The sequence below is a fragment of the Macaca mulatta genome, chromosome 8, assembly GCF_049350105.2.
Source record: "Macaca mulatta isolate MMU2019108-1 chromosome 8, T2T-MMU8v2.0, whole genome shotgun sequence".
Classification (NCBI taxonomy): Eukaryota; Metazoa; Chordata; class Mammalia; order Primates; family Cercopithecidae; genus Macaca; species Macaca mulatta.
Genome location: NC_133413.1, coordinates 8,480,804 through 8,505,834, shown reverse-complemented (window position 1 = coordinate 8,505,834; position 25,031 = coordinate 8,480,804). Strand labels below are relative to the sequence as shown.

At 47.7% G+C, this 25,031-nt stretch overlaps 1 protein-coding gene and 1 pseudogene across 16 annotated transcripts in view; one reads left to right on the top strand and one right to left on the bottom strand.

Moving 5' to 3' along the window:
* Nucleotides 1–7,117: 7,117 nt before the first annotated feature.
* Nucleotides 7,118–8,977, bottom strand: LOC106992383 (uncharacterized; annotated as a pseudogene). Its single transcript, XR_013397035.1, has 2 exons — nucleotides 7,899–8,977; nucleotides 7,118–7,849 (listed from the first exon to the last, which is right to left on the bottom strand). The product of XR_013397035.1 is annotated as an uncharacterized LOC106992383 (transcript).
* LOC114675870 (SH3 domain and tetratricopeptide repeat-containing protein 1-like) overlaps nucleotides 7,901–25,031 on the top strand; it is a 51,201-nt gene continuing 34,070 nt past the window's right edge. For 4 of the 15 annotated variants that reach the window (XM_077942943.1, XM_077942926.1, XM_077942941.1 and 1 more), the window contains exon 1: nucleotides 7,901–8,123. The gene's annotated coding sequence lies outside the window, so the exon portion shown is untranslated. Of the gene's footprint in view, nucleotides 8,124–12,554; nucleotides 12,688–19,057; nucleotides 19,186–25,031 lie in introns of all 15 variants that reach the window. The other 11 variants (XM_077942931.1, XM_077942942.1, XM_077942938.1 and 8 more) reach the window with 7 other exon arrangements.

Sequence of the window (25,031 nt, the reverse complement as noted above, 5' to 3'; positions counted from 1 at the left end):
AACTTCACTTTGTGCATTTTTACTATCTGTCATAATAAAGTCCTACCTGATGTGCATAAGGGAGTTAATATTATCAGTCCTGAGACTACTTATTCTTAAAAATGCCTGCTCACAAAATTCCACCTTTGTTTGTAATAGTAACTTACATTTTGAAAGGGATTCCACCAACCCAAGTAATAAGAATGACTCACTGCATCTAAATGGCTTATGCAATATATTTGCCAAAAGTTTTTCTGCCAAAGGTCTATTATTTTCACTGCAGTGGTGCTTAGGGAACCAGACACTAAAACACAGTCTGAACACTAAGTGTTCAACGAGTTTCCCTGGAAGACAATATTTTACATGTGCTGTCACTTGTTAACTGGGGAGTTGAGCCCATTCAATGTGATTATACCAAGAGAAAGTAGGCTTACTAAATTTAATTGAGTAGTAAACAAAACCAATAATTGATATTTAACAATACTAATACAACAATTTTTAAAATTTCTATTGCACAATGTCAAGGCAGAAAGGAATAAGAGGAAATATGACACATGTTTTTTAAAATGACATTAATGTCAGCACTTCCAGATGCTATTCCTATGAAATCACATAAATTCCCAAATCAGGTTTTTTTTAGGAAGGAAAAATTACTTTTTCATGCGTAGTAAAAATGACAAATGTCTAATGCTTTTTAGTCATCTAAAAAAAGAGTGATGACTTGTCTAACATACTTCTAAGATTTTCAAACGACAATACTCAGGACAGCACAGTATTAGCAGAGAGATGAGCAAGCAGACCAAGGGGAAGAAAAGTCTTAATGACCCAGCATTTATATGGAAAGTTGATGAATGATAGAGTAGGCACTGTAGAATAGAAAAAGAAATCACATGTACTTTAAAATATGAGGCAAACCAGGCTGGCATCTACTTGGGAAAATGCATTGCATTCTTCTCCATTCCATGATCCATAATCAACTTATTGTATATTCAAATATGAAAGATAAAACCAGAAAAATTTCAGAAGTCACAGGAAGATTTTTTTTTATGAAGGATTAGGCAGAATTTCTTTTATGTAAGAAAACAGTGATAAAGGAACAGACAAACTCAAACATATTAAAATTTAGGGAATAAAAAGAAAATAGAGTGGGCCGGGCATGGTGACTCATGCCTGTAATCCCAGCACCTTGGGAGTATGAGACGGGTGATCACCTGATGTCAGGAGGTTGAGACCAGCCTGACCAACATATCAAAACCCCGTCTTTTTGCTGTTTGTTTGTTTGTTTGTTTGTTTGTTTGTTTTTTGAGATGGAGTCTTGCATTGTTGCTTGGGCTGGGGTGCAGTGGCAAGATCCTGGCTCACTGCAACCTCCACCTCCCGAGTTCAAGCAATTCTCTTGCCTTAGCCTCCCAAGTAGCTGGGATTACAGGTGCCTGCCACCAGGCTCAGCTAATTTTTTTGTATTTGTGGTAGAGACAGTTTTTCACCACGTTGACCAGGCTGCTCTGGAACTCCTGACCTCGTGATCCGCCCACCTTGGCCTCCCAAAGTGCTGGGATTACAGGCATGAGCCACCGTGCCAGGCCTAAAACCCCGTGTTTACTGAAAATACAAAAATTAGCTGGGTGTGGTGGTGGGTGCCTATAATCCCAGTTACTCGGGAGGCTGACACAGGAGAATCACTTGAACCCGGGAGGCAGAGGTTGCAGTAAGTAGAGATGGCACCAGTGCACTCCAGTTGGGTTACAGAGCAAGACAGTGTCTCCAAAAAAACAAAAAACAACATGAAAAACCCCCCTCAGATATCCAGATAAGAGGATACAGATGTGTCCGCTGTCATAAATTCTTCACCATGCTACAAGAGGGGAACTGACATTTTGGTGAATCTTTGTAAATCATCAGTTTATCTATCACACTTTTATTTCACCAGTAGCATTGACAAACTAAGTCCTACAATTCCATTTGAAATTACCCTTAAAAAGAACAGACCTTTAAAACTTACTACACTCACTCTGGGGAAGAAATAAATACGAATTTTTAGCAAATAAAATGCATCATTTTATCTTGTCTCTTTACAAATAGTATTTTATCTTTCAAGCTGTACTGACAAAATGTATCTTACACTCAATGAAAAACTGAAACTCAAATAAGCGGACAAGCCTTATCAAGGTAACAAACTCAGGGAGAGGCAGTGCTGACTCCAACACAGACCTTTCTAAGTGTCACGGCAGGCCATTCTATTCCTCAGGACACCCAACCTGTTCAGTAAAGTCCTCAGTGACCACCTAGGAGGCACTGGCAGTGCTCTTTGTCCTCCTGTGTGCCTTCAGTGCATTTCCATATTCAGGTTCTTGCACATCATCTCTGGGGTGGGTTTTCCTCATCCTTTGGGAGAGTTTTTCTCCCTTCACAAGTGGGAGACAATCTAGAGAGCAGAAATCATTTCTGCCTTTTCCTCTCAATATCAGCATTCCATTGGCAGACCATCAATGTGTCTCCGAGGAATAAAACCTCCAGCTAGAGGAACAGTTTTAATGACCTATCTTTAATGACATTACGTTGTATTGTCCATTCATTTTAATGTCCTAAAATTTTAATAACCCTAAGGGGTCACCATTTTAGATGAAACTATACCAGGAGATTCCTCTAAGGCCAAGAGCATCCAGCTGCTCCCCTGAGAGACTCTACCCCCTACCTCAGGCTGTCCTTGGGGATGAGATGACCCCGGGGCTGATATTCACTAGACCCTCCAATAGACATGGCCACAGTGGGTATCCTGGGTCATCCCCAGACAGTTCTAAAATGCCAGGACTAGGAAAAGACAGGAGGGTGGCTGAGGACACAATACCCTGTAAAGTTTTCACGGGGGGACCTCAACCTAAAGACATTTTGGTCATATGTACAATTAGGAAAGATGAAAAGAAGAGAGGCACAAAGATTTTTTTTTTTTACAGTAGAGTGTCAGATGATTTATTCTCCACTTTCCTCTCATGTAAAATGTTTGGAAACAGAAAAATATTTTGGCCAAGGTGGCTCACGCCTGTATTCCCAGCGCTTTAGGAGGCTGAGGCGGGCGATCACTTAAGGTCAGGAGTTTGAAACCAACCTAGCCACAATGGCAAAACCCTGTCTCTACTAAAAATACAAAAATTAGCTGGACGTGGTGGTGGGCGCTTATAAGCCCAGCTACTTGGGAGGCTGAGGCAGGAGAATCGCTTAAACCTGGGAGTCAGAGGTTGCAATGAGCTGAGACTGCGCCACTGCACTCCAGCCTGGTGACAGAGTGAGACTCCGTCTCAAAAAAAAAAAAAAATATATATATATATATATAATATACATTTAAAATTATTACATGTAGATAGTATTTGAAGTCATGGGTATATACTGACTGTAGGTAGAAACAAGAGAAGGCAAGGAAAGTTTTTATATTTTTATATTTATATATAATTATATAAAATTAATACACATAATTATAATATGTAAATATATCATATAGGCTGCGCACAGTGGCTTACACCTGTAATCCCAGCAATTTGGGAGGCCAAGGTGGGCAGATCACCTGAGGTCAGGAGTTCGAAACTAGCCTGACCGACATGGAGAAACCCCATCTCTACTAAAGATACAAAAATTAGCCAGGCGTGCTTGTGCGTGTCTGTAATCCCAGCTACTCAGGAGACTGAGGCAGGAAAATCACTTGAACCTGGGAGGTGGAGGTTGCAGTGAGCCCAGATTGTGTCATTGCACTCCAGCCTGGGCCACAAGAGTTAAACTCCATCTCAAAATAAATAAATAAATAAATAAATAAAACAAGAAATACATCTTTATGTCTAAATATATAATTATAATACATAAATGTGTATATATTTATTATAAATTTATTAATATATGAAATATATTTATTTCTGAGACGGGGTCTGGCTCTGTCACCCAGGCTGGAGTGCAGTGGCACTATCATAGCTCATTGGAGCCTTGAACAGATGGCTCAAGCGATCCTCCCATCTCAGCCTCCTGAGTGGCTAGGATTGCATGCACACACCACCATGCCTAGCTAATTTTAAAATTTTTTGTAGAGACAGGATCTTCCTTTTTTGCCTAAGCTGGTCTTGAATTCCTGGGCTTAAGTGATCTTCCTGCCTCAGGCTTCCAATGTGTTAGACGTGGGCCACTGCATCTGGTCTAATGCATTTTTTAATTTGCGAGTTGATATTATTTAAAATTTGAAGTACTGAATGTGTTGAACAACTAACTTGCAGAATTCCTGAACAATGGATGGTTAGCTGTCATGTCCTGGTTCAAATCGTCCCAGCACACCAAGGCTAGAAACCTTTCAGCCAACTTCCACTTATGTCTCCCGGGGCAGGACAATGTCACTTGGCCAATCCCCACTAAGAGGGACTCTGGAAAGGCAAGAAACTATTCTGTTCTCTATAATGGAACGTGACTGGGAGAAGGCAGCTGGGAGGACCAGCTGGGCCCTCCAACCAGCAGCATCCACCATCGACCAACTGCCCTACAGCTACACCGTGCTGGGCATTTGGGGCACTGTTATGAGCAAGAGTTTCCATTTTTTTTCTCCTGGGACATTCATGCTGGTGACAAGAGACAATTTTTTTTTTTTTTTTTTGAGACAGAGTTTTTTTCTTGTCACTCAGGCTGGAGTGCAATGGTGTAATCTCAGCTCACTGCAATCTCTGCCTCCTGGATTCAAGCAATTCTCCTGCCTCAGCCTTCCGAGTAGCTGGGATTACAGGATTGCACCACGATGTCTAGCTAATTTTTGTATTTTTTGTAGAGATGGGGTTTCACCATGTTGGCCAGGCTGGTCTGGAACTCCTGAGCCACTGCACCCAGTCAAGAGGGCGATTTTAAATCAGTAAGTATAATTGTGATGAATGCCAGAAAGAAGAATGTGTGTGATGGGGAGGGGACTTAAGTTATTGTCTCATATTTTAACACTTTCATAGGCAATAACTATAAACTTAGAAGCTAAAAACAACACACACCTTTAAGCCAATTTTGGCAAGCTAGGAGTTCAGCACATTTTAGCGGGTCCTGTGCTTGGGATCTCACGCTAAGCAGCTGGGCTGCATCCTCATCTGAGGCTCCACCAGGGCAGAATCCATTTCCAGGTCCGCCGAGGTTACTGGCCGAATTCATTTCCTCGGACCCGCTTGGCAAGGGCCCAGCTTTTTGCTTCCTTGCCTACGGGGCCCCTCCAAGGTCTTTTCTCAGCACAGCATCTCCCTCCTGCAGCGCCTGCAGGCGGAACCTCTCTCTCTAGTGTGTGAAGGTGATGCACTGTGACAGTGACATCCCATTGCTTTCGCCAGGCTCTATGGGTTAGAAGCCAGTCACCGGTTTTGCTTGTACTCAAGGTCAGGAAGACTATGCAAGGGCATAGGTCATTGGGGGGTCAGTCACTTTAGGGTGTGGCTGCCACCACTGAACTTGGTGAGACTTTAAGGGTTGGTAGGAGCTGGCCAAGTACAGAGGTGAGGGTGTGTCAGGCAGGGGTGAGGGCATGGAGGGGGATGCAGAGGCCTGCACCCTGGAATGTCCTTTCACTCCCTGAGGTTTTGTTCTCCTGATCCCTGAGTACATCCCACAACACAGTGGGGCCCTAGCATGGGAGAGGTAGGGAAGCATGTGTTGTTCATCTGGGGACTTTGTTAGGCAAATCAGATTAGGGGCCAGGCTTTCAGTGGTGGGTGTGAGCGTGGGAGTGATGAGTGTGCAGGTGTGTGTGGGAAGAGCGATGGGGATGGGGTCAGCCCCAGCCACCATGAAGACCTTAACTGTGCATCCACCCATCCCAGCAGCCTCCCTGAGTGAGTGCCTTCAGGGCGCAGGTCCTGTTTTGCACATGGAATTGAATCAGAATGGGACACTGCCTTGCCTTAGAGAGGTCACACTTCTTCTCTTTCTTTTTCTTCTTCTTCTTTTTCTTTTTTTTTAAATTTGCGAGAGATTCTCACTCTGTTGCCCAGCCTGGAGTGCAGTGGTGTGACCTTGGCTCACTGCAACCTCTGCCTCCCAGGTTCGAGCAATTTTCCTGCCTCAGCCTCCCGGGTAGGGTAGCTGGGATGATAGGCATTACCATGCCTGGCTAATTGTTGTATTTTAGTTTCACCATATTGGCCCAGCTGGTCCCACTCTCCTGGCCTCAAGCAATCTGCCCGCCTCAGCCTCCCAAAGTGCTGTGACTACAGGCGTAAGCCACTACACGGGGCGAGAGGTCCCACTTCATGCCAAGTGGGTGGCAGCCACTCAGACAGCACCCCAGCTGGCGCTGGGAGTGAGGGGTGCTCAGCGTCCTAGGAAGGCAGAGGGCTGCATGAGAGGTTCGGGGAGGAAGGACTGGAGGAAGATTTGAGATTTTCACCTGAGCAGCTGGGTGGATGGAGGGGCTGTTTACAGAGAATCACAAGAATGTGGATGAGCAGGTTAGGGCACTAATAAAGCACTCTGTTTTGGCCCGCGGAAAATTTGAGATGCTTCCCTGTGTCCAGCTGGGCCTTTGGGAAAGGTCAGGGCTGGGCATCTGACTGGGATGGATGTCTCTGGCTGGCAGCAGAGCATGTGGATGGTTTGTGAAGCCCGGAAGGGCATGAGATTTCCTGTGGCAGTGCCCACTGCAAATGGAAGGGCATTTGGCCTGAGCCCAGACATATACAATTTGGGCAGAGAAGGGGGTGGGTCCCTGGGACCCACCGAGGAGCAGCTATGGAAGTACAGGGAAATCAAGGGTGTGGGGTCACATGAAGCAGGAAACTCAAATAAGATGAGGAAAGACGTTTTAAAGACGATCAGGGCTGGGACAGTGGTTCATGCCTGCAATCCCAATACTTTGGGAGGCTGAGGCGAGAGGATAGCCTGAGGCCTGGAGTTTGAGACCAGCCTGGGCAACATAGGGAGACCTCATTTCTATAAATAAATAAATACCATTGGTACTTGGCATTTCAGGCGGGGAACAGCAAACACATGTAAAGCTCTGAGGTAGGAAAGGGAAGTGATTAGCGCTCGCTCCTGGTTCCTTTATCAGACCTTAAAGAGATGCAGAGACATTTCAGGTACTCCTTGGCCGAGCTCCTTCAGGGAAGGCCTAAGTTCGCTTCTACTTCTCATCTATTAATTTTTTTTTTTTTTTGAGACAGAGTGTCACTCTGTCGCCCAGGCTGGGGCTCATGCAGTGGCAGCATCTCAGCTCACTGCAACCTCCACCTCCCGGGTTCAAACGATTCTCCTGCCTCAGCCTTCCCAGTAGCTGCGACCATGGGGACAAGTCATCACGATCGGCTAAGTTTTTGTATTTTTAGCAGAGATGGGGTTTCATCTTGTTGGCCAGGCTGGTTTCGAACTCCTGGCCTCAAGTGATCCACCTGCCTTGGCCCCACAAACTGCTGGGATTACAGGCGCGAGCCACCACGCCCGGCCCTACTTCACTCCTAACGCCCACCATCCGTGCTTCCAAATGTTTGCTGAATGACAAGGTGAACGAGTGAATGGGACTACGTGAGTTCAGTCAGCAGGCAATCCTATTCTTTCGACCTCAGTTTCCCTTTTTGTAAAGCAAACCTGTCTCTCGCTCTCTGCCCTAAAAGCCTGAGTTCTGGGCTTGAGATGAGCGCGTCCTGTAGAGCAGACTCCAGGTGGACGTTGAGCTGGGTCTTCTAGGAGGCCAGGATCCGGCCAGCTCTTGGGTCTGGTCCTCCCGCGGGACCCCGCACGCCCAGTCCCAGCACCGCCCCGCCCAACCTCCCTTTGTTCCCCCAGGCCCCGCCCTCTCCGCGCAGCTCGCTCCCCATTGGCCGGGGGGCGGGTCCTGGGCGCCCGGCTCCGCTGGGGGCGGGGCGGCGGGCGGCGGGCGGCGGGCGGCGGGCGGCGGGCGGCGGGCGGCGGGCGGCGGGCGGCGGGCGGGGCCGTGTGCACCTGCGCGGTGTGTTTCCCGGCCGCAGCCCTGCGCCAGCTGCAGCTCCTTGATCCGAGCCGGATCCTGAGCGGGGAACACGGGCTGAAGCGGCGGCGGCGGCCCCGCCCCGGGGCTCCATTGTTGACGCTGCCGTGGCTCTGTCGGCTGCTCAGTTGCGCTTCAGTCGGCCCAGGCGCCGCGGCGAGGAGCGAGCGCTGCGAGGCGGCAGCCTGAGGTGAGAAGGCGCGATGGGCGACGGGGTCTCCTGACCGGGCGGGGGTCTCTGCCCCGGGCGTGGCGGCTCCGAGCTGGGCTCCGCAGGGTCCGAGGTCGGGATCCGGGGTCCTTGCGCCAGGGCTTTGTCTCGGCCTTGGGCGGCACCGGGGGCTTAGCGCCTGCTGCGGTGCCGCGTGGGCCCGCGGGGGGGTCCCGGTCGCCCTGCGGGTGGGGGCCGGTCCCTCCTGCTCCCCGGCTCCCCGCGTCTGCCGCGCAGGGGACTGCATGGACCCGGCGCTGGCTTCTGCCCGGTCCCCCGCAGCGTGGCTGGTCCCCGCGTGCGGCAGAGGGGGCCCTGGGAGGGCCTACTCGTGTGGCGGGGCCCGGGTCACCGCGAGTGGGAGACTCCGCCGCCCTCCCCGCCCTCCCTAGCAGCGAGACTGCTTCGCTAGACTCACCGAGGGGACTGTGCGGACCCTCGGACGAGGGAGTCCGTGATTCTGGGTGGGAGCTCTTTCCCGGCCCCGCATGACGGCTTCCTGAGTGTTTTGTCACCTATATAGGTGGCTGCGTGGACCCGCGCGCGTGGGTCCTGGCCGCCCTGCTAGTGGTGCCGTGCGCCGCCCCGTGGCTCGTCTGGGTCGACCCCGCCTGGGACACGCGTGTAGTGGGAGTCCGTGCGCGGGGGGCGCGGTGAGTGGGGGCGCACTGCCCCCGCCCCATGGTTTATCCTCTCACTTGCCTGGCGGGAGGAAGCGAGAGGCGCGGCCCGGAGCTGTCGCGCAGTGGCCGCACCGACCTCTGCCCTGGCTGGCGGGTCCCGGGGGGGCGAGGGGCCGTCACCGCGCGTCCCACCGCGCGTCCCACCGCCGCACTTCCTGCTCTGGCCCCGGGCTGGGCTCTGATTGGAGGGAGCAGGGCCCTTCTGCCTGGCGCTTCTTGATTTCTTCCGTTAGTAATGGGAAGAAAAAAAGAATCTGGAAAGCCAGATTGAACTTTGTAGCTCTTAGCGCTTGGAGAGTGGAAGAAACTCTCCCAAGAATTTGGCGGGCTGGAAAATGCGTTTCAAGCAGGAGCACCCACACCCACGGAATGAGGCCAAGGCAGTTACAGTTAGAGGTCAGATTTATGAGGGGAGAGCGAGGGTGAGGTCCGTGGGTGGGGAGACTCCAACCTCAGCTTGATGGGAAGACCTGATGCTGCCCCCTCAGACGGGTATTTCTCAGCCACCAAAGAAAGTGGAATCACTCCTTAGTGAATGCTTTCATCAAACTTTTGAAAAACCTGTAATGTCCCAGGAAGGAAAATCGAACTGGACAGTTTTCCCCTTTTAAGAGTGTTAAACGTCCCGGAGACAAACAGCAGAAGGCTCAAGGAGTCCAAATACTCAACCTGAAGTTCTTTCTGAACAAGAGTTGGTGTATAAGTAACAGGCATAGGAGACAAAACTGAACTAATCACCACAGCTGTGGCTCCTAGCCCTGTAGCGTGTCATGCAGGCCCTTTTGCCTTCTCTGCCCTCCGCTGTCCCAGACCCCAAGGCTACCGCGCACCTCCAGTCATCAGCTCCTGCTGACTCATTGCTATGAACTGTTTGGTGGCTCCCTTCTCTCTGAAGTTTTGCTTGTTCTTCTGAAGTCCTGGTCTTTAAGAGCTTATGATCCGCAGGGATAGATTGGCTTTGGGCAGTACATAGTTAACTGTAGCACAGCTTGAAAAATGCTCTGATAGAAGTGCGCAGGCAGTTTGTACATACGGGTAAATGCGAGGTCCTTTTTCAATACCATGAATCCAAGTATTCATGCTATTTTAAATCTGCAATTCTTTGACTCTCCAGAGGGCTTTTAGATTAATTTTTTTTCCTATTACTTCCTAGTGTTTGTTGCATAGTTCAGAGTACTTGATTAAAACTTACCAGGTCGGCCGGGCGCGTTGGCTCACGCCTGTAATCCGAGGACTTTGGGAGGTCTAGGCAGGTGAATCACTTGAAGTCAGGAGTTGGAGACCAACCTGGCCAACATGGTGAAACTCTGTCTCTACTAAAAATACAAAAATTAGTTGGGCGTGGTGGTGGGCGCCTGTAATCGCAGCTACTCAGGAGGCTGAGGCAGGAGAATAGCTTGAACCCAGGAGGCGGAGGTTGCAGTGAGTGAAATGGCTGCACTGCACTCCCGCCTTGGCCATAGAGTGAGACTTCCTCTCAAAACAAAAACAAAAACAATGTAATGGGTCTACCTCCGGCTCTGGAATTTTCCTGGAAGGCCTTCACTTCTGGGCTTCATTTTTCTCACTTTTGAGAATCGTAAACTACATAATTTCCAAGAATTTTTGCCCTACACCTTTAATTCTTTCAAGTAAATATAGCAGAGAAAAATTCTCTTCCCCGCAATTGTGTAAGGAAGTCTCTCGCAGAAGGGGACACATGGGTATGGAGAAGAATTTTTTGGTTTTTGTTTTTTGGTGACGGAGTTTTGCTCTGTTGCCCAGGCTGGAGTGCAGTGGCAGGATCTCGGCTCACTGCAAGCTCTGCCTCCTGGGTTCACTCCATTCTCCTACCTCAGCCTCCCAAGCAGCTGGGACTATAGGCGCCTGCCACCACGCCCGGCTAATTTTTTGTATTTTCAGTAGAAACGGGATTTCACTGTGCTAGCCAGGATGGTCTCCATCTCCTGACTTCGTGATCTGTCCGCCTCGGCCTTCCAGAGTGCTGGGGATTACAGGTGTGAGCTACTGCCCGTGGCCGACAGAGGATGTATTTCTGAGCTCTACATTTCAGAGTTCTTTTCTATAGCCCTGGCCTGGGTCCCAAACAGGGAACTTAATTCACTCTATCACTGAAGTATACTCTTGCTTTGATGCCATTGGTATGTTGTCCTAGAGATTTGCTGTGGCTGCTAGGAGTGTTTCAGGGTTAAGAACTGATGCAACCTCTCTTTTGTCAGTTTATGAGTCTATAAAGCATCTTGTTTCCTTTAGCGTTATCTCCCTGGAACTGGAAGGTCAGAGATGAAGTTTTGTTAGATTATAAGTCTGTCTTTGCTATCTACCTTCGTCTGTCTCCCATATCATCGGCTGTTTTTTTTCCCCCTGTTTTTCATTTTAATGTTTTTATTGGATAGGTGTCTATTATTGCAGGCTACCTCAAAACGCTTTTGGATATTGACAGGATATCAGTATGAATAATATGTAAAAGATAACTTATTCTAGTTCTTTTGAGCAGAGGATTTGGTTTCGATATGTGGCCCTATTAAAGCTTTTGTTAAGCCCAAGTACTTGCTGAACTTCAGTTTTTTTAACCTGTAAAATGGAGTTAGTTGTTAGTAATACCTGTTCTGCCTAACTCAGGAGATTGTTTTGAGGATCAAATGAAATAATGAATATAATGGAATTTTGTAAATTTTAAATGAAATATTGTATTACCTAAGTTTTTTTTTTTAATGCTGTATTAAGAATGGAATGAATCTGGGTTTTCCTTTGAAATCCTAAATGTTTAATGTATTGAGAAGTTTTAATGTGTCTGTCGGGGAGCTTCATTAGGATTGTTTTCTATCTTTAATTGGCCAGTATTTTTTTATATTTTAGCATTTTTGGGGAACATCAAAATTTGTGTTTCAGTTATCATTAATATTTTACAAAGTTATTGAATGTGCATGATTTAGTCTTTAACAATCTCTTCAATTATTTACATTCCCATATAAAAAATGCAGTAATGAACGTCCATGTAAATAACATTCCCATGCTTTAATGAAGCATAATTTCTTGACATTGCAGTTTCTAAGTGCCCTGTCTTGAGGTTGGGAATGCTAAGGGGCAGTCAGACATCAAGGTCAGCAAAGCGTCACCTTTGACATTTGAAATCCAGCAGCAGGTATCACAGTGAACCCCATTCCAGCATCCAGGAAGTTTCTCTGTCCTGCCTCTCCTCCAGCCACCTCAGAATCTGTGTCTGCGGTGTTGGCCCTGCTTTCCTCTCTCTCCTCTGCCTTTTCTTTCTCTTCACCAACTTCTACCGAGTGCTTCTGATGTCCCAGACAGTGGCAGTGGGAGTACAAAGGCTAATAAACCCGGCCCTGGTCCTCAAAGAATTGATGTTTTCTGTGCAGATATTAAGTGACACTGTCAGGCCGGGCGTGGTGGCTCAAGCCTGTAATCCCAGCACTTTGGGAGGCCGAGGCGGGCGGATCACAAGGTCAGGAGATCGAGACCACAGTGAAACCCCGTCTCTACTAAAAATACAAAAAATTAGCCGGGCGCGGTGGCGGGCGCCTGTAGTCCCAGCTACTCAGGAGGCTGAGGCAGGAGAATGGCGGGAACCCGGGAGGCGGAGCTTGCAGTGAGCCGAGATCGCGCCACTGCACTCCAGCCTGGGCAACAGCGTGAGACTCCGTCTCAAAAAAAAAAAAAAAAAAAGTGACACTGTCATATATAGTGTTGACAAACATTGATACAGATTTCCTGTGAAGTGCAGAAGCACCATCCTAGAAGCGGAGATGCAGAGGCAGCACTGGTGACTCACACATGGAGAGCTGGAGTTCTTGGTCTAGTGGGATCAACTGACCTGGACATCATCTCAGTGCAGCGGAGTGAGTGCTGGGACGGGCTCCCTCGGGGCATCTGGGGCTGGGTTTGTCTGGTGTTTAGTCTCCTGCCTGGTACTTAGAGTTTATCAGTAAGATGAGCATTGGGAGGTTTCTAAGTGAAAGGAAAGGCAATCACTTATCTGAAACCTAAAATTTGTAGGTGTTCTGGGCCATTTATAATTCACTGAATCTGTTTTGTCAGAACAAGTCTATCATCTATTGTTTTGGATGGAGTGTGGCCAGCCCTGCTTTGCCATGTAAGGAAATCAGGAAACGCTTGTCAGGTGTCAACACTGTGCCAGACACTCTTCTAGGGGTTTCCACGTAAATCACTGTATTCATTTCTGTTGCTGCTTTACCACATTTCCACAAATTTCATGGCTTAAAACAATTGAAATTGTATCATCTCACAGTTCTGTGGGGCAGAAGTCTGACGTGGGTGTCACTGGGCAAAAATCAGCATGTGGGCTGGGCTGCACTCCTCACTGGAGAATTGTTTCCAAGCGCTTTTGGCCAAATATAGTTCCTTGTGGTTGCAGGACTGAGGTGTCAGTTCCCTTGCTGGCCATCTGTTGGGGGCTGCCCTCAGCTCCTGAGGCCTCTATCTGGTCTTTGCACGTGGTCCCATCAGCTCAGGACTAGCTAACCCAGGGACCTGGTCAGGCTCTCCAATTCCCCTGTGTGCATTTCTCTTCTTCCACTCGGAGAAAGTTCTATGCCCTGTTTTAAAATATTTTTTTGAGATGGAGTCTCGCACTGTTGCCAGGCTGGAGTGCAGTGGCGTGTTCTCAGCTCACTGCAACCTCTACCTCCCAGGTTCAGGTGATTCTCCTGCTTCAGCCTCCTGAGTAGCTGGGACTACAGTTGCCCGCGATGACACCCGACTAATTTTTGTATTTTTAGTAGAGATGAAATTCACCATTTTAGCCAGGATGATCTCCATCTCTTGATCTCATGATCCGCCTGCCTTAGCCTTCCAAAGTGTGGAGATTACAGGTGTGAGCCACCACGCCTGGCCAGTTCTAGGCTCTTAGAGGCTCATGGGATTAGACTGGACATCCCTGGACAGCCCAGGATACTCTTCCTAAGGCCTGTGGCAAAGCCCTTTTGCTGCATAACATAGTCACAGGTCTTGGGGGTTGGAATCTCCCACCACAGTTACCGATCCACTTACTACAGCAGCCTGGGAGGTGCTTTTCATTGCCTCTGGTTAACAGATACCTTTTTTTTTTTTTTTTTTTTTTTTTTTTTTTTTTGCAAATTGGCAGGAACATGAAGATCCTTCTTCTTTTTTTTTTTTTTTTTTTTTTTTTTTTGAGACGGAGTCTCATTCTCTTGACTGGGCTGGAGTGCAGTGGTGCAATCTTGGCTCACAACTTCCACCTCCCGGGTTCAAGCAGTTCTCCTGCCTCAGCCTCCTGAGTAGCTGGGACTACAGGCACATGCCACCAAGCCTGGCTAATTTTTGTATTTTTAGTAGAGATGGGGTTTCACTATGTTGGCCAGGCTGGTCACAAACTCCTTACATTGTGATCCGCTCGCCTTGGCCTCCAAAAGTGCTGGGATTACAGACGAGCCACCGTGCCCAGCCGTGAAGATCCTTCTTAAATGAAAAAACCGTTCCTCTGACTTGATGTGAGGCTGTTGGTGAGACTGATAGCTGTGGAGACAGGTCCATCAGAAACAGAGCTAAACTTTGTGTTCTGGAGTATTTTGATGGCCTGCCCTGATTATGTAAGTTTTGCTAAGAAGTCATTAGAGTCATTCCTCTACTGGAAGAAACACCCATATGGGGAATTTGGGACCTTGCCTTTTCAAGTTTTACCCAAAGGACTCTTCATGGGTGAAAAGTACATGATTCCAGGTCCATTTCTAGAATGGAAACAGCTGCATGAACCCAACAGCGATTCACATTCCTGAGTTTGAGAGAATCCGATTGTTTCAAGGCTGAAGCCAAAAGCCCAATAAACAATGTTTGCACTTTATTCATAGTTAGGAATTAGGTGCATCCTGTGGTCAAGAAAACAACTGATGGTGGTCACCAAGTAGTTTAAAACCAAGCAGGACCTCATTTTATCATGTGGGTGTTTTTGATTTTCTTAACGAAGTTTTTATTTTCCTGTGCAATAAATGACAAACTCTGACTTGAAATACATTTCCTTTAATAAACCAGAATCTAGGGTCGGGCGCAGTGGCTCATGCCTGTAATCCCAGACTTTGGGAGGCCGAAGAGGGCAGATCACGAGGTCATTAGATTGAGACCATCCTGGCTATGGAGTGGTGGCTCACACCTGTAATCCCAGCACTTAGGGATGCTGAGGCAGTAGGATCCACTGAGGTCAGGAGTTTAAGACCACCAACATAGTGAGACCTCCACCTCTACCAAAAAAAAAAAAAATGCTGGGCGTGGTGGTGCACAACTGTGGTTCTAGCTGCTGGGGTGGGGGGGTGTTGATCACCTGATCCCACTAATTTGAGGCTGTAGTCAGTTAGAATTACACCACGGCATTCCAGCCCGGGCAACAGAGCAAGACCCTCTCTCAAACAAAAACAAAAACAAAAAACCATATTACTTAATATGCTATTGTTGTTGGTCAAGTATCAGATTTTGTTTAAAAACTAAATACTCTTTTTTTTTTTTTTTTTTTTGAGACAGTCTTGCTCTGTCACCCAGGCTGGAGTGCAGTGGCATGGTCTCAGCTCACTGCAAGCTCCGCCTCCCGGGTTCACACCATTCTCCTGCCTCAACCTCCTGAGTAGCTGGGACTACAGGCGCCCGCCACCATGCCCGGCTAATATTTTGTATTTTTAGTAGCGACGGGGTTTCACTGTGTTAGCCAGGATGGTCTCGATCTCCTGACCTCGTGATCAGCCCACCTTGGCTTCCCAAAGTGCTGGGATTATAGGTAAATACTCATTTTCAGCAAAGTTGTACAGGCATATAGCTCTAAGAGTCAGTAATTAACAAGGCTTACAATAAAACCCAGCAATCCCCTACCTTACCCTTCTCCACTCTGATCCCTGCTCCTTGGAGGTTACTGTGTTTATGGTTTAGCTCATTCTAGGTTGTGTGAAAGACAGGGAGATGTCCTACTGTGGAAGACAAGGATTCAGGTTGCTCACCCTCCCCGCTCCTCCTGCTGCCCAGGTTTTTCTCCCCCATCCTCTCAGTATAATTATTGTGATAGTGAGGCCAGGCACGGTGGCTCGTGACTTATCCCAGATTTTTGGGAGGCCGAGGCGGGCAGATCACTTGAGGCCAGGAGTTGAAGGCCGGCCTGGCCAACACAGAGAAACCCCGTGTCTACTAAAAAATACAAAAATTAGTCAGTTGTAGTGTCCCACACCTGTAGTCCCAGCTACTCAGGAGGGTGAGGCACAAGAATTGCTTGAACCTGAGAGGTGGAGGTTGCAGTGAGCTGAGATCACACCATAAGCTGAGATCGCACCACTGCACTCCAACCTGTCTCAAAAAAAAAGTATTGTGATAGTGGGATACATAGTACAATACTGTGTATATTTAGTATTCTTCCTGGTTTTTGGCCCAGAGCTTCTAAAACTCTTGTAATTTCCTGAGTGATAGGAACATCATTGGTTATAATATTTGGTCTTAGGTTTCAATACCTGACACAAGAGCCTCCAAGGCTTTTGGAATCTCTGGGGTGATAGGAATGTCTTTTGTATGATAATGAGATGACAGATGGCTTTGGGCACCTGGACAGATTCAGGATTAGGGTTGGTTGCCAGAAAGATGAGTCATGATTAAAGAGTTGGACATATCAGCCCCACCCCTACCTCTGGGAGGGGAGATGAGACAGGCTGGAAATTGAGCTAGTCACAGGTGGCCAATGACTTAATCATGTCTATGTTATGAAAACTCCATAAAACCCTCTAAATACTGGGTTTGGAAAGCTTCTGGTTTGGTGAACTCATTTGGTGCTGGGGAGGTGGCACTTCCAGCGATGGCATGGGAGCTCCGACATCTCTGCCCCATGGTGTGCCCTGTGCATCTCTTGCATTTGGCTGTTCCCGTGTTCTCTTTGTAATAAACCAGTAAGAGTAAGTGCCAAGCACTTTGCGTGTGTCACCTCTCTTACTTTTTCAGCAACACTGTGTGGCAGATAATGTCCTCATTTTGCCGGTGACAAAATGAGACTGATGCCTTGAATAACTTGCTCAAGGTCACATAATAAGTGGAATTCAAGCTCTGACTCCGAAGCCTGTGCTTTTAACTAGCATGCTGCATACGCGGCCTCTTTATTTGTTAGGAGTTTCGGTGTCTCTAGGGCCTGACACCAAGTTGACCGTTGTAGTCTAGAGCTGTTATAACGGAGCTTTTAGCGGCCCTGCTGAGAACAGAGCCAGCACCTCCGGATTGGCAGGGCAGGGGCTGTTCCTGCTGGGAGCTGCAGGTCACTCCCTGTAGCCCTTGGCTGATCTTGCTCATCCACTCCCTCCCTCATTCAGTAGTTCCTCAGTGCGGCCTCTGTGCGGAGGAGAAGGAGGCAGCCTTCCAGCCCAGGTGGGGCCTGCAGGTACACACAGGGAGACGCAGCTGCGCACTGAGCTGGCTGTAGGCTGGGACAGCGTGGCTCCAGTGGTGGCAATAGAATGCTCTGGGACTGCAGAGGGAACACATGCTGTTATGCCCAGACTGTTTGTTCCCCAAAGAAGACCACCAGAGTCCAGAGTCAAAGCCAAGCGGCAAGGGTCTTTACTACAAGTTCGAACCTGGTCCCTCCTTTACACAGTATACAAGAGGGCCCCGAACAATGCGAGCGTTTGCTTTTTATAGCCCGAAAGTTGCAGGGGAACAAAGAAATTCTTTTGGCTCCTGCGCTTTCAGTAACCTTGAACGGCTGTCTCCTTATCGGAGACTTTCCAGGTGGTGTTTGTACTGGGCTCAGGGAGTTTGAGAGATATATGGTGGTGGGATGGGAGGATGGGAAGTGTTTGTGCTAGGCTCAGGGAGTTTTGAGCCCGGGGCTGAGGAATGTGCCCAGCTCCTTTCAATGCTTGTGAAAGGGAGGAAGGGGCAGGCACTGCAGAGGAGGTGTACTTGAGTTGGACTTTGAGGGAGGAGTTGGATTTCCTCAGTGGAACCGAGCAGCTGAGGCTTTCTCAGCAGCTGAAGATTACAGCCAGCCAGCCTCAAACGTTCAGCTTTTCCTGAATTCCCTTTTTTAAGAGAGTGCAGTAAGTTTTCAACAGAGATAAAGCAGTCACCTCCATGTCATTCATGTTCTGCGAATCCTGTGTGTAGTTTTCGATGCTTAGCAGATGGGGGTAGCCTGGGCCATAAGAGAAGAGCCTGTGTGTCCACTTGTTTGGACATCAGTCAGGTGTGGTACAGGGCAGTGATCACTACCTTCCCCTGAGGAACTCAGTTGAACTTTTATGTGGAGAGGACAAAGAAAGCTGTTGTACAGGGGGCAGGAGACATTTCACCTGCAAAGCAAGGCACAAAATACATGGTCTGTGTCCTGCATGAGAAACCTAGCAGAACTGTGTGCTGATTCCCACCCCTGCCTCCCCTCCTGAGAGCGAACCGTCCATTGTACCATGGCGGAGGGCATTTCTGAAGCCTCTGCAATCGGAGTGATCTGTTACTTGCCCACTGAACCTTCGGGGCAGCAACCAGGTGGTGTGGCTGAAACACAGGCCTTGGCCAGACCTGGTTGGGCATGTTGGTTCTGCCACTGATTGTGAATTACAAAACCTTGGAGAAGTCGTTGTCTTTGTCTGTGCCTCTCATGTAAGATGGGGAACACTGTGGCCATTGCAGAAGAGCAGATAGGTGGAGCGAGTATGAAGTGCTTTATGTGTGTGTCATACGGTGAATGAAATGGCACTGATTGACATTATTGATAGTAATAATAGGTTTAATTCAGGAATAAAACTGGTAAAGTAGGCCAGGTGCGGTGACTCACGCCTGTAATCCCAGCACTTTGGGAGGCCAAGGCGGGCGGATCATGAGGTCAGGAGTTTGAGACCAGCCTGGCCAATATGGTGAAGCCCCATATTTACTAAAAATGCAAAAATTAGCTGGGTGTGGTGGTAGTCCTGGGTGCGCCTGTAGTCCCAGCTACTTGGGAGGCTGAAGCAGGAGAATCGTTTGAACCTGGGAGGTGGAGGTTGCAGTGAGCTGAGATGGCATCACTGCACTCCAGTGTGGTCTACAGAGTGAAACTCTGTCTCAAAAAAAAAAAAAAAAAAAAAACACCCTGGTAAAGTGTTTTACCCAGCCTAGTTACGTGTGGTAGAGCCGAATGAAAGCTTAGAAAAAAAAATGACTTGAGAACTAGCCCAGCAGAGGAATCAGGCGGGATGTGTTGTTACTGAGTAAGTGAAATTTGCACCTGCTTTCTCCCAGGCCTCGCTGAGTTGAGTACAACAGAGAGCTCAGGTGTTGGGGGCAGTGGACCGGTTGAAGAATGCATTGCTATTATGTGAAGAACATTGGGCTTTGAAAAAGCAGAGCTGGACCCACGTTCTTGCCTGGTAACTCTAACTATCATCTAGTTTGTAAAGGGGAATGCAGTTCACTGAAAACTTCTTATGACAGTGGGGAAAGGATTGGGGCGTCTGCATTGGTGTGTGTAATATAGATCAGATGAAAGAGCATTTAGGCTGGAGGGAGACTTTTCATCTCTATAACTTTACTTTCACAGGACAATTCCATCATGATTTGAAGATTTTTGAGTCAAAACTACATTGTTCTGCTATGTGTGTTGGGGCAAATTTATACATACAATTTGCTTAAATATTTCAGATGATACAAGAATATATGTGTGGGGTAAAAAGCTGAAATTTGCATTCCGCCTTCTCTAGAAGTAACCATTGTGAATAGTTAAGTCTGTATTCCAGCTATTTTGTATATTATAAATACACTGAATATATGAATGTATATATACATATATGTTACAGAAACACATTTTTAGAGATGGAATATTGCTGTGTTGCCCATGCTAGTCTCAAACTCCTGGGCTCAAGTGACCCTCTTGCCTCAGCCTCCCAAAGTTTTGGAATTACAGGCGTGAGCTACCGCGCCTGGCCTGCATGAGAATATTTACTAATTGCTAAGTTACTCTGTTCAATACGTGTCTATTGAACTCCCCCATGTGCCAAGCATTGTTCTGAATACCTTATATGCACGAATTCACTTAATTTTTAGAGCAGCTCTATTATTGTGGCCCTTTTACAGTGAGGAAATGGAACCACAGAGAGGCTGGGGACGTTGTCTAACATCACACAGCCAGTGCTGTTGGAATTGAGGTTTGAACCCAGACAGCTGGCTTCGGATCTCTTAGCTGTTATCATAGATGGCACACCCAAACCTTAGAGCCACCTCCCAAGCCTTGCCTGAGCTCTGCCTGAGCTCTGCGAGAGCCGTGTATGTGAGGTTTCTTTCCTCTTTAAGAACACAAGTCTTGGAATTGTCCCAGACCCTGGTAGGACCTCTTGAGGACCAAAAACAGGGATTCTTCCAGCCTGCCCCAAGGCCAGATCTCTGATTTAGCTACTTAGAAGGTAGACGTGGAAGAGAGTAATTTTGCCAGAACAAAAAGCCAGATGTGGTGGCTCATGCCTGTAATCCCAGCACTTTGGGAGGCCGAGGCAGGTGGATCACCTGAGGTCGGGAGTTCGAGAGCAGCCTGGCCAACAAGTAGAAACTCCGTCTCTACTAAAAATATAAAAATTAGCTGGGCATGGTGGTGGGCGCCTGTAACCCCAGCTACCAGGGAGGCTGAGCCAGGAGAATTGTTTGAACCTGGGAGGCAGAGGTGGCAGTGAGCTAAGATTGCACCACTGCAGTGCAGCTTGGGTGACAGAGTGAGACTCCATCTCAAAAAAAAAAAAGAGGGAAGGGGAATGGCTGGGCTGACTCATCCTAGGGAAGAGGCCCTACAGCAGCCGTAGGACCTTGGCCACTTGGGTGGAAAAGAAGGAAGGAAAAGCTTCACCCAGGGCGGTGACCTGGACTGCAGAAACCACACTACACATCCACGTCCTAGAGCCTGGCCACCCCGTTTGTTTCTCTTCTCCTTGGGTAGAGGGTGTGGGGAGCTTTCTACCCTGGAGGCTGAGCAGCGCAGCTTCTAACCAGGGTAGGCATTTGTCTGTCCCTGGGAATGCAGACAGCATTCTCATAAGCAGCCCAAATCCTCCTGAACAGCTTTTTGTTGGGTGGGGCGGGGCAGAGGGTCATTTTGACTCATAGGTACATTTTCCACTTTCACTGCTGATAACTGTGTTACAGATTAAAGTTTTGTTTTTGATACTGAAGAGGGCTTAAGAGAGTGAGCTATTATGGCACATCTAAGTCTGCCAAAATAGAACCATCGGGTAGTGTAGGAAAATCTCTTCTAAATTATGGATCATATATAGTGAACGTTAGAAGCCATGTGTACCTAAGTTGAAAAATCAGAACATGGCTTGTATTTGGGTGACCCTGGTAAGTCTGGATGCCACTGCGCCTTGTGTGAACACAGGATGCTAAGGTGTAGGGATCAACAGGCTTTTTCTGGACATCTTGTGCTTCTCCCTTGGGGTAAAGTGGGGCGGCAGTAGGAGCACACAGCTGTTGGGCCCCTAATATTTGTCAGCTGTTTTACATGTGAGATTCCATTTAATGCAATCTTGGAGGTAAAATTATTTTATTTACGATGAAGATAGAGGCTTAGAGAAGTTAAGAAAATTTTTCAAAGTCACGTCATTTTTTTTTTTTTTTTTTTTTTTTTTTGAGACAGAGTTTTGCTCTTCTTGTCTAGGCTGGAGTGCAGTGGCGTGATCTCGACTCACCACAACCTCTGCTTCCCAGGTTCAAGTGATTCTCCTGCCTCAGCCTCCCGAGTAGCTGGGATGACAGGCATGCGCCACCACACCAGGCTGATTTCATATTTTTAGTAGGAATGGGGTTTTTCCATGTTGGTTAGGCTGGTCTTGAACTCCCAACCTTGGGTGATCTGCCCAACTCGGCCTCCCAAAGTGCTGGGATTACAGGTGTGAGCCAACACGCCTGGCCAAGGCCATGTAATTTCTTAAGTGGAAAGATGAGGTACTTGATGAACTCAGAAGTTTGACTTCAAGACCCTTGATCTTTCCATAACACGTGGTTCCTTCCCTGGTTGGTGGGGAATGACTGAGGAACTCAAGGAAGCTGTGTTTTGTGGAAAGAAGACCTGAGGGGTGTATGGTCTTTCCAGGCTTGGAATATGCCATGCTGGGCTTCTGAATTGTATAGCTGGGCCATATGGAGAGAAGCCCCTCATTTAAGACTTATTCTTTGGGGGAAATAAGGGAAGGCCGCCCACATGAGACAGGCAGAGGCAACTTTCTCAGAGCTGCTGTGGCAAGGGAGTCGGCACCGTCACTTGCATGTGGCAGAGACTGACATGCAAGTGAGTGGCGGATGAGGAGTGGGGAAGCTTCAGTATGGAAAAGAACGGCTCCCAGTGGAGGCTGTTGTGGGGGCTGGAGGCGGCTGTACAGAAGTGCGGTGTCCTATGGGATTGGTTAGGGGCGTATATGGCTTTCTGTGAATTATCCTAACTGGAAATAGGGGCCAAAATTAGGGTGGCTGTCAGTTTTGAGTCAAGTCCTGGCCACGTGGGACAGAGTTGTGGTTTAGTTTCTGGGTTGTGGAGAGAGAGCAGTCTGGCTTCCTGTCTGATGTGCTAGCCTGGCTGGCCTCGTGGCTGTTGACTGTAGATAGGGGATTGGTTTCCTGGGTGGGCAGACATAAAGTATAAAAGTATGATTTTATACTTTGTGTCTCTACAAACTTTTAGTGATTTTATTTCATTTTATTTTATTTTTGAGACATGCCCCTGCTCTGTTGCTCAGGCTGGAATGCAGGCATGCCATCATAGCTCACAGTAACCCTAAATTCCTGGGCTCAAGTGATCCTCCCGCCTCAGCCTCCTGAGTAGCTGGGATTACAGGTGTGCTATCCTGCCTAGCTAATTTTTAAATTTTTGTAAGGACAGAGTCTTGCTATGTTGTCCAGAGTGGTTTCAAACTCCTGGCCTCAAGCAGTCCTCTCACCTCAGCCTCTCAAAGCACTGGATTACAGGCATGAGCCTCCACAGCCACCCCAGTGATTTTTTGTTGTTAAGATCAAGGACGGGTTCCCTGGCTTGGCATTCAAGGCTCATGATCTGGGCGTGATATGCAAGTTGGGTTTCAGTGTTTCCATTCCCGCTGTCAGCCTTGCACTCCAACTTGTTGCCTAAGCCCTGTTCTGAAGCCCAGCCTGAGAGCTGCACTTAGAATTTATAGCTTCTCATCTCTTCATCTTCTTTGCCTATGTTCTTATCTCCATCTGGGACATCATCTCCACACTTCTGCCTCTTTAAATCTTCTCCATCCTTCAAGACTTGAAATACTCACTTCCTTTACATGATCCCCGCTCTGACATCCAAGCTAGAATTAGTCTTTCTTCCTTTGAACTCTGATAGTGATTAATGTTTTTCATCCTTTAATTATGCAGCAGTCCTGTGTGTTAGATATCATTATTTCCCCAGTTTTTCATAGTTACTCTGAAAATGTTTACTGTAGTCATATATTTTGAATATGTAATATGAGCGACATTCAAAAGGTCCTGGAGAGTGAAAGGCAGTCCTACTCCCATCACTGCTCTGTGACCACTGTTGCCAGTTTTTTTGTTTGTTTGCTTGTTTGTTTTTCCAAGATGGAGTCTTGCTCTGTCACCAGGCTGGTGTGACCTCAGCTCACTGCAACCTCCACCTCCTGGGTTCAAGTGATTCTCCTGTCTCAACCTCCTGAGTAGCTGGGACTACAGGCGCACGCCACCATGCCCAGATTATTTTTGTATTTTTAGTAGAGACAGGGTTTCACCATGTTGGCCAGGATGGCCTGGATATCTTTGCCTCTTGATCCACCTGCCTTAGCCTCTCAAGGTGCTGGGATTACATGTGTGAGCGACTGCGCCCAGCATATGTATCTTCTTTTTAAAACACAGATGTTGGCATAAGATAAACAGTGTTCTCCATCAGTTCCCCACTGGTAAATATTTAGGTTATTCCCAACCGTTTGGATTAATCAATGCTGAGTTATACGTAATTCTTGCATATTTGCGTGAATATGTTCATAGGATGCATTGCTAGAAATGGAATTGTGAGATCCAGGGTTCTGTACATTTTAAATGTTGATGAGTGTTGCTCGATTCCCTTCCGTTAGGGCCATACCATTATCTCACTGTCAATGTGTAAGGGAGCCTATTTCTATTTCCTTGCCAACAGTTTCTTCTGACATCACACACACACACATAAAAATAGCCCTTTGTTTCAAAAACATGGACATTTTACCTTTCTACTTAAAGTGTGCGCACACTGACTGAAGCTCTGTGTTGCAGTGATATGTGCTGCTAGGATTGTGGCTCTCTTTTGAATTTGCTAGCCAGGCTGTGGCTTTCCAGTCAGGTATTTTTTGTTTTGTTCATGTTGTTGCTGCCGTTGGGCCAGGGTAACCTGTGTGAATTTCCCTCTACTGCACAGCCAGATTTCCTTTCCAGTGGACGGGCTTAGTGTCTCATCCGGCAGTCCTGTTTCCTGGTGATCTGGGCCAAGTGTCTCATCCGGCTGCCCTGTTTCCTGGTGATCTGGGCTGAGTGGCTCCATGAGAAGTTGCACCCATCTTCTCCAGTAGTGCGTCTTTTCACAGCAAGCAAAACATTTTCACCACGTTTCTAGCGGGACAGGCACTAGCTCTTTTCTGGGCATCAGGAGACCTGGCTTTGTTCTGGTTCAAGCAACAGCTGGTGAGTTACCACAGACAAGTCGCATCTGGCCCCTGGTCCTTTGCTTTATAAGTAGAATCACAGTCCGAGTGGGCATCACTGCCCTGGTCTCTATGCGGTGCTGAGTGTTGTGGGGATGATGGCTAAGTGTCAGGGTGCATTTCCACCACTAGGGGATTACAGGCCAGCCAAAGACACAGGAGGAAAGCTAACAGCCCCGGGCAGGTACACAGAACCGGAGGAGTTTGAAAGGGTGGTTCCAAGCTCCTTGGTGTGAATGATGTGCTCACAATAAACATTTTATCTCTAAGTCTTGGGCCATTGGACCAAGAGAAGAGAGAGCTGGTGTTGAGTTGTAGTGAGAGGTGCATGGTTCGTGTGCGTGCTGAGCCTGGCTGGGACTCAATTCCATTGAGTCCCACTCCATTTTACCTTCTATTTCCACCTTTTTCGTGCTCCTGCTTGTTTCTCCAGAAAAAAAAAAATGCAATAAGTTCCTTTCAAAAACTTTACAAAAGCCATAGATGCTTATTGAAAATAGTTCAAATGATATGGAAGACAGAAAGATAGTGAGTGTTTTTCTCCT